A 9,638-nucleotide genomic window follows, 5' to 3' on the forward strand; every position below is an offset into this window, starting at 1 on the left:
TTGGGAGGTCATGTTACGGCTGTACAGGACATTGGTTAGGCCACTGTTGGAATATTGTGTACAATTCTGGTCTCCTTCCTATCGGAAAAATGTTGTGAAACTTGAAAGGGTTCAGAAAAGATTTACAAGGATGTTGTCAGGGTTGGAGGATTTGAGCTATAGGGAGAGGTGGAAGAGGCTGGGGCTGTTTTTCCTAGAATGTCAGAGGCTGAGGGATGACCATATAGAGGTTTATAAAGTTATGAGGGGCATGGATGGGATAAATAGACAAAGTCTTTTCCCTGGAGTTGGGGAGTCCAGAACTAGAGGGCATAAGTTTAGGGTGAGAGGGGAAAGATATAAAAGAGACCTAAGGGACAACTTTTTCACTCAGAGGGTAGTACATGTATGGAATGAGCTGCCACAGGAAGTGGTGAAGGCTGGTAGAATTGCAACATTTAAAAAGGCATCTGAATGGGAAGATGAATAGGAAGGGTTTGGAGGGACATGGGCCTGGTGCTGGCAGGTGGACTAGATTGGGTTGAGATATCTGGTCAGCATGGACAAGCTGGACTGAAGGGTCTGTTTCTGTGTTGTAAATCTCTATGACTGTGTTTCAGAATCTAATAGAGATCAGCGAGCAAAAACAGAAACTTCTGGAGAAAAGGGTCGCTGGACTCAAGCAGTTAACTCTTTTCTCTGTCCACAAATGCTACCAGATTAGCCGAGTTCCTCCAACGATTTCTGTTTTTGTTTCAGATTTACAGCATCCACATCTTTGCTTTTATTGCATTCTAGTCTAGCAAAACAAATCACTTAAAAATACTCATCCTTGGCTTCAGATTCCTCCATTGTCTTATCCTATCCCTATAGCTGTAACCACCTCCGCCCCTAAAATACTTCAAAGATCTGTGTTTCTCCAATTTGGTCTCATGTGTGTCCCTGATGAACCTCACTCCTCCATTAGTAGCTATGCCTTCAGTAACCTCAGCCTCAAGATCTCTCTACATCTCCTCCTCCCTAAAATCTTCCAGCATTTAGTTCATATACACTACAATCATGCTTCAGTTTCAAATATTGTCTGCTTATATTCCAGCAAATCACCTCAAAGTGGTTTACTGCATCTATATAAATGCTCTATATAAACAGAGGTTGTTGTACTGAACTTGTACTGCTACAGGGAACTTTCACCGCAAGATGAGATCTGCATTCGGATCATCCCATGTTACATGCTCCAATGCGTAAGCTCTCTCCTCCTCTGTCCCAGTTTCTTACAAACAGATGGTGCAGAGGATGCTATAGGTTCTGCAGAACTGGGACCTTTGGGGAAATGACTATAACAGAGGTTCTGTTGTGCTTAAATTAATTAACAAACAAAACACAAGGTCCTCACTAACTCATAATTGTACTCCCATCTTCCCGGCCCACATCAATCACTGCCAACCCCCAGGGCTTCATGAGAAAGGTACTCATGAAGTACCTGGCCCAAGTGGAACAGAGCCTGTGGTCACAACATTGGTTTGTACAGACCTTTACAGAGGAAGAGAGTCACTCTTGTCTGCGAGGGACAGCTGATAATGACTGAAGTAGCATTAATCATTTGTAAGAAGCTGGTGAATCCTGTTCCACTCGGTTTTGTAGCCGGTGCGTCCTTTGGTACAGTGGTAGCAAGAAATGATGCTTTAAATGGACCTGAGCAGGTTACAAACATGGCTGGCTACCCAGGAGAAATGTGACATCATGCAAAGGTGAAGAGATCCAGGAAGATCACATGAGTCGGTGGGAACAGGCTACAAAACAGGAGACTGTAAATGACTTGTTAATTATTTTTAAAGAGTCAGTACTGGTGTAAGATAGAAGCACAGCAATCATAAGATTCCACACACAGCAAAGTGAACTCAGACAATCTGCATTCAGGACTGATTAAAGGATAAAATATTGATCTGGGCAATGGGAAGTAATCACTGCACTCCGGAGGAATAATGCTTTTCGGCCCACCTTAATGCAGATTGGATCTTGGTTTAACATCACATTTGAACAAAAATGGCACTGCCAACAGGACTGAGGGAGGGCTGCATTACCAGGAGGAGTGTCATATTGGATTACATGCCAATATTTTCTGCTTTTTGGGTCCAATTCCTATTTGATTTTTTTATTTCACGGGAAGGTATTTACTGTAAATTCTGCTGCAGAATGTAGGCTGCACTGCAAGCCCCTGTTGGATAACCAGCCTACTAGAATAAGTCATTCATTGGGAAGTAATTATAGACTATCTAGGACACTGACCCACAGCTCAACTCCAGACAGGTACAGAGCTGATCTGAAAAGAAAACTGCCGCAAAGAATTTTTGGTACAAATATGAGATTAAAAAAAAAAGGAGATAAGCTGTTAGAATTTTTTTAAAAAGATACTTTCAAAAGAAACTAGCATTTCACATTTAATTTGAGTAAAGTAAGTGATGTGTTCAGTAATCACTCCTCCGCTGAGGTACACAAAATTAGGTTATTTGGAGTCAAAAGCCAGACTATTACATTTGACAAGGAGTTGGAGAAAGTTTCTGATCGCCATTTCACAAAAGCCTTGGAAGCTTACAAAGCAAATACAGTAGCGCCTCGACATATGAACGACCCCGTTCACGAAAAAAAATCGGTTTACGAACAGGATTGTATGTAAAATTTTGCTTCAACGTACGTACAAAATTCAAGGTACGAATGAAGGTACGAACGCAAAAAGCCCATGTGCGACCACATGGTTTCATTGTTCTGCTTTGCTACGCGCTTGTTGAACGCAAAAGCTCTCAGGCCCCGCGTGATCTCATTCAGTTTGTCTTTGGCACGTGCGCTGTGAACAGCCGTCCAAGCATTCTTACGCTATCCGAACAATGGGAAAAATTGATTCAGTTCGCAAACTTTTCGGGTCGCGGACCGGGTCCTGGAACGGATTAAAGTTCGTAAGTCGAGGTGTTACTGTACTTAAACAAAAAAAAAATCAACCTTGAAGCAAAGGCTGACAGCTCCTTAACTCCATCCTGAGACACTGCTGCACAGACTCCAGGAAGCCTGCCATACCTCAAAACATGTTCTTATTAAGAAGAACAATCACCAGGAATTCAAACATGGTGAGTTGGGGAGGGGAAGTCACAAACCTATGTCCCAATCAAACTGTCCAACATCATCTTACACTTGTCAAGAGGGTAAGTTTCTCTGGCAGGAGCGAGCAGGATGCTCGGGTCAACTTCCCTGCTACTTTTTTTTTAAACAAAGTGCAACAGTGGCTCAGTGATTAGCATTGCTGCCTCACAGCACCAGGGACCCAGGTTCAATTCCCCATGTTTGCATGGGTTTCCTCTAGGTGCTCTGGTTCCCTCCCACAGTCCAAAGAATGCGCAGGTTTGATGAATTGGCCATGCTAAATTGCCTGTAGTGTCCAGAGATGTGCAGGCTAGGTGGATTATTTATAAGAAAAATGGGAATACAGGGAATAAGGATAGTGGGAGATAGGTCTGGATTGGATGCTCTTCAGAGGGTCAGTGCAGACTTGATGGGCTGAATGGCCTGCTTCTGCACTGCAGGGATTCTATAAAGTAGGGCCACAAGATCTTGTGCATGAGAAGGTGGACGGGTCCTTCAGCTTAACATCTCATTCAAAGTGATCAGATTATTGTAGCTCTGACAGTGCAGCAATTGCTCAATACTGCACAGGGTATAAGCCGCTGTTAAATGCTCAAGTTTCTGAAAAGCAAACTGAACTCAGTAGACAATCCATTCAACCAGTTCCTGGCCCGAAATGTCACTGCTTGCTATGACTGATGACAGCCTATTGGGACCATCTCTCCACACGACCATCACTGCTGCAGCAAAACAAAAATTACAGTATACACACAGGGTTATATCCAGCTGGTTAATAACAGGCATCACCATAATTATCACTCCACATTCATCCACAAAGGAGCCAATAAGTAAAATTTATGAGTAAGACTTCAATTTAATCCATTCCCATACTCCCAGGAGAGTTACAAAACAAAAATTTCCACTGTTGCATCCACAGTGTATTCACTACACAAACATGATAGAACATGGATCGCTCTCTCTTTCTCTCTCTCTCTCTCTCCTTAAGAGCATGTGAAGGGAGTTTATGATAAAGAGGCTGCTCTCACACAATTATGCCTCAATTTTTCCAAACCAGTTTGCACCTTGAATAGATTGCCACTATTTAAACTCAAAATAGCTTATAATAAACATTTTGGCACATATTAATTGTTGAGAAATGTGTTTCAGGAAAAGGAGAAGCCTTTTATTGTTCCTGTCTCAGTCAGATTCAAAGATGGATTCCAGCAGTAAAGTTCAATGCAGACTGACCCTTAAAATTTTTAAAAGGTAGAACATGCCCTTTATAGCTAGAGCTGTGTTGGAGCAAATGATTTTAAAAAGAAAAGTAGTTTGATTTATTCTTTAATTGTGTAATTGAATGTGTTACAGAAGTTGCTGATAGCAAAGTATTAAGTAGTTCCCATTTACTGAATAATCTATGAACGTGGATCACACCATTTGAAGAATCAACTCTATGAATTTTTAAGCCCTATTGTTTGAGCCTGAACAAGCAGGAGGATTAACATTCTTCACACCAGAAGTTCTTTGTGATTTACCAAATGAACAGAAAGCTGCTGCCTAACACAACTCCTCCTAATCACAGGCCAAGTCTTTGATTTTTAAATTAAATGTAGAAATTAATCATTGCTGGTCTATGTGAACCTGTTTCAGAGAAGGTTATCTTAGAAACACAAATGCCTCTCCTAATGGTTTGGGCTGTAAAAAGGATTCCTGATGTGCAGACTACTCCACCCATTGACATTAAAATGTATTTGCATGCAGTTTCATCACAGGTCGCACCAGTGTCTTAAGGAAACCATCCAAGACCAAGTCCAAGGCAGAACACACGAAGATTCTACATTACAATTAGCTGATTACACTCTCTTGCTTTTTCAATTATAGAGTCATAGAGATGTACAGCACGGAAACAGACCCTTCGGTCCAACTCGTCCATGCCAACCAGATATCCCAACCCAATCTAGTCCCACCTGCCAACACCAGGCCCATATCCCTGCAAATCCTTCCTATTCGTATACCCATCCAAATGCCTCTTAAATGTTGCAATTGTACCAGCCTCCACCACTTCCTCTGGCAGCTCATTCCATATACATACCACCCTCTGCATGAAAAAGTTACCCCGTGGATCTCTTTTATACCTGTCCCCTCTCACCCTAAACCTATGCCCTCTAGTTCTGAACTCCTCAAGCCCAGGGAAAAGACTTGACCTATTTACCTTTTCCATGCCCCTCAATTTTGTAAACCTCTACAAGGTCACTCCTCAGCCTCCGATGCTCCAGGGAAAACAGCCCCAGCCTGTTCAGCCTGTCCCTATAGCTCAAATCCTCCACCCCGGCAACATCCTTGTAAATCTCTTCTGACCCTTTCAAGTTTCACAACATCTTTCCTGCTGTGGCAGCAATATCAACATGGGCTGTAGTGACTTAAAGTGGCAACCTCCAACCACCTCAACACCAAACAATGGAAAAATCAAATGCAGCCTAACCAGACATTGGTGAACAAGTGAGGTGGGAGAAACATAAAAGCCTTCAGCATACCTAAAACATTACTGTTTAAAATGCAACAGACCCAGTTCACGTGATGCGTGAAGGTGAATATGCCACCGTTCCATCAAAAGATAGGATCGAGGCTTTAACTACAGACACATCACCAACACAGCTTGCATACTTATTCCAGTGTGACAAATGCCTGCATGTAACTCTGTGCATGGGTTTGCAATTGCTCCAAAATCACTTCAACATCAAATAAAAGTAAGATGCTCAGGATCTGATATTAAAACAAAGTACTGAAGAAATTTGGCAGGTCTGACAGCACCTGTAGAGAGAAATAGAGTTAATGTCATGTCTAGAATGACAACACTTGTTCAGCTCCACATCCTGGCTGTGGACTGCCCCTGCTGTCCAGGGAAGGATCATGCACAGTGATGTAAATTCTATTTCAGTCACTTAGTATCAGGCAAACAACCCAGCCTGATTGTTGCCACAATAAACTAGTGACGTGAAACATCCATTGCTGCAAACAGTGTCAAGAGCAGGACTTCACCAGGCAAGTCTCACTTCAAAAACTTTGAGTGAGATCAAAACTATTCTTTAAATGTCCAATATCAATAATGATTAGCAGATTGAAACTGTTAAAGATTCAATTCAGTTAAACCAATGCCACCAGGATACACTAATCACCTCTGTCAAGGTGAACTTCAGCAGAACTATGGAGGACTGCAACCAGATAATTCCACATAGGTACATGTACTTTCTGGTGAACCTGATACCTTATCAAGGCAGCTACAGTAGAAGCAGCACAGACAAGTCGGGGATGGGTAGGACAGGAAATAGGTGAATTCAAAAGATGCAAGCAGGATGTGCACATCCTGATAATTAGCCAACTATAAAAGTCATGCCAACTGAGCACAATCCAGTCTTGATCCAGTTTCCACATTTGCCCCAGGTATGAAATACAAAGTAGTGATTCTGATGAAATAGGGAACCTGACAATTCTTCATTACCAGGGTGTTTTAGCTAAATGCAGCACCAGTATTGCTGACTTCAGTACGGGTGACAGGGGTAACAAACACAGGATTCGCAATCCAATGCCCCACATGTTCTGGATGCATGCATTCAAATCCTACTCCAGCAAGTGAAGAAATGTAAATTCAATAAAAATTCAAAATTACAACTCTAAGTGAATTGTTACAGGCATTTATCTGGAAGTAAGTCTGCCATCTTTACCAGGGCAGACCTACATGTGACTCATTGCAATCTCTCTTAACTGTACGAGCAAGCTCAGTTCGAGCATAATTAGAGATGGGCAATTAACACTGGCCCTGCCAGCAACATTCATATTAAAAATTAGCCTACACTATACAGATCAGGAACTGAATCGATGACCAGTCTATGAGGTAGATACAACCAGATTAGGGACAAAAAAGAAGACACTGGAATCCAATGTAGACAAAAAGGAGGCTGGAAGAACGCAGGAAGCCAGGCAGCATCAGGGAGGTGGAGCAGTCAAACTCTGGGGTTCAGAAGGGTTATACCCAAAACGCTGACTTCTCCAACTCCTGATACATCCAGATGGGAGTAAATTTGGAGGAGATCTGAAGTCACACTTGCACATGTTACTTATAGAGAGGGTAGTCCATCCACCTAACGCAACCTTGTCACCCTCTCCCAATTGATTAGGGGGAAGGGAAGAGCAGCTGAAGGGCGAGGAGCAGGCACACACACACAGAGTGGAACATAAGTCAGCCAGCTCCAAGCCACTCTAATGCGACACGGAATATAAACTCAGCTCTGCACACGTGTGGACACAACCCTCTCTGCCTCTCAGCCCTTGACCCACTTTCTCGGCTTTCTCCCAGATCATCCAGCACAAAGCTCATCATTACAAACTCTGACAGCCTGTTCGAGATTGCTGACAACCCCCCAAACTCACAGGTACAGCACTCACTACTGCATAGCCGAGGCTATCGCTCCTGTCCCAGTCTCCAAGTGTCAGCGGCTCCCCATTCCCGAGCTCCTGTCCTCCTCCTCCTCCTCCTCGAACGGGACAAACCGTGGGCAACGTGCTCTGACCTCGTTCACCGGTTCCAGCCGAGTTCTACAGTCGGATGCCCGTCAGTCTGACCACAAGGTTCTTTCTAAATAAACGCAGGAGCCTTCCCAGAACAGGCACAGCTGCTCCTTCAGGCTCCAGGGAAATCCTACTGTTCGGGGGGTGGGGAAAAGCAGCAGGAATATAGGAAGCCACTCCCAGGAGGAAAGAGAGGAATCTCGAAGCGTTTGGCCACCTGCAAGTCGGTCAAAGCTGCAAACCTCTTACCCCTGGGTGGGACTGGAGCGGGAGGTGGGGGGGGGGGGGTGATTGCCCCAATCCCAGGGATTGAAATTCCAATGAAGCTCTTCTTTCTTTCTTTTGGGCGCAATCTCCAGCAGACACTTTTTTTTTGCCTCTTCCGTGTCCGCTTGCTGCCTCCTCCCTCTCTCTTCAGTTTTCCTTTGCTCCTCGACCTCGTCTCGTCGTGTCAATCAAACCTCACCCCGCCTACTTAAACATCATCCAATAGGGACAGGGAGCAATGTTTCAGCCAATGGAAAGAGGGTTGATGATGCACTGAGTATTACAATGTTTCAACCGATGGTAAAGGGATTACAACGTTTAGACCGATGGGGAGGCGGTTACAATGTTTCAGCCAATGGGAAAAGGGTTACAGTGTTTCAGCCAATGGAACGCGGATTACAATGTTAGGACCAATGGGGAGAGGGTTACAATGTATAGACCAATGAGAAGAGGGTTACAATGTTTAGACCAATGGGAGTCATGATTTGGAGATGTCGGAGTTGGACTGGGGTCGACAAAGTTAAAAATCACACAACACCAGGTTATAGTCCAACAGGTTTATGTGGATGCACTGGCTTTCGGATCGCTGCTCCTTCATCAGGTGATTGTGGAGTGTAAGACCAAATTTATGTTGGAGAAAGTGAGGACTGCAGATGCTGGAGATCAGAGCTGAAAAATGTGTTGCTGGAAAAACACAGCAGGTCTGGCAGCATCCAAGGAGCAGGAGAATCGACGTTTCAGGCATAAGCCCTTCTTCAGGAATGAGGAAGGTGTGCCAAGCAGGCTAAGATAAAAGGTAGGGAGGCGGGACTTGGGGGAGGGGCGTTGGGAGTGCGATAGGTGGAAGGAGGTTAAGGTGAGGGTGATAGGCTGGAGAGGGGGTGTGGGCGAAGAGGTCGGGCAGAAGATTGCAGGTCAAGAACGCGGTGCTGAGTCTAGCGATGGAGGAGGCCAAGGACCTGCATGTCCTTGGCGGAGTGGGAGGGGGAGTTAAAGTGTTCAGCCACGGGGTGGTTGGGTTGGTTGGTGCGGGTGTCCCAGAGGTGTTCTCTGAAACGTTCCACACATCATTTACTGCATCCGCTGCACCCGATGTGGCCTCGTCTAAATTGGGGAGGCAGGCCACCTACTTGCGGAATGTTTCAGAGAACACCTCTGTGACACCCGCATCAACCAACCCAACCGCCCTGTGGCTGAACACTTTAACTCCCCCTCCCACTCCGCCAAGGGCATGCAGGTCCTTGGCCTCCTCCATCGCCAGACCATGGCAACACGATGCCTGGAGGAAGAGCACCTCATCTTCCGCCTAGGAACCCTCCAACCACAAGGGATGAATGCAGATTTCTCCAGCTTCATTTCCCTTCCCCCCACCTTATCTCAGTCCCAACCCTCGGACTCAGCACCGCCTTCTTGACCTGCAATCTTCTTCCTGACCTCTCCGCCCCAACCCACTTTCCGGCCTATCACCCTCACCTTAAACTCCTCCCTACCTTTTATCTTAGCCTGCTTGGCACACCTTCCTCATTCCTGAAGAAGGGCTTATGCCCGAAACGTCGATTCTCCAACTCCTTGGATGCTGCCTGATCTGCTGCACTTTTCCAGCAACACATTTTTCAGCCCAGAATTTATGGTAAAAGTTTACAGTGTGATGTAACTGAAATTATATATTGAAAACGACCTGGATCGTTTGTTAAGTCTATCATCTTTTCTGCAAT

General features: G+C 44.8%; 1 protein-coding gene across 2 annotated transcripts in view; it reads right to left on the minus strand.

Annotated features, from left to right (window-relative positions):
• Positions 1 to 8,160, minus strand: part of LOC122539812 (oxysterol-binding protein-related protein 7-like) — a 93,767-nt gene extending 85,607 nt beyond the window's left edge. Inside the window, exon 1 of one of the 2 annotated variants that reach the window (XM_043674875.1) lies at positions 7,534 to 8,160. The gene's annotated coding sequence lies outside the window, so the exon portion shown is untranslated. The remainder of the gene's footprint in view (positions 1 to 7,533) is intronic. The other variant, XM_043674876.1, reaches the window with a different exon arrangement.
• Between the last annotated feature and the right edge of the window lie 1,478 nt (positions 8,161 to 9,638).

The sequence above is a fragment of the Chiloscyllium plagiosum genome, chromosome 33 (assembly GCF_004010195.1).
Source record: "Chiloscyllium plagiosum isolate BGI_BamShark_2017 chromosome 33, ASM401019v2, whole genome shotgun sequence".
NCBI classification, from domain to species: Eukaryota; Metazoa; Chordata; class Chondrichthyes; order Orectolobiformes; family Hemiscylliidae; genus Chiloscyllium; species Chiloscyllium plagiosum.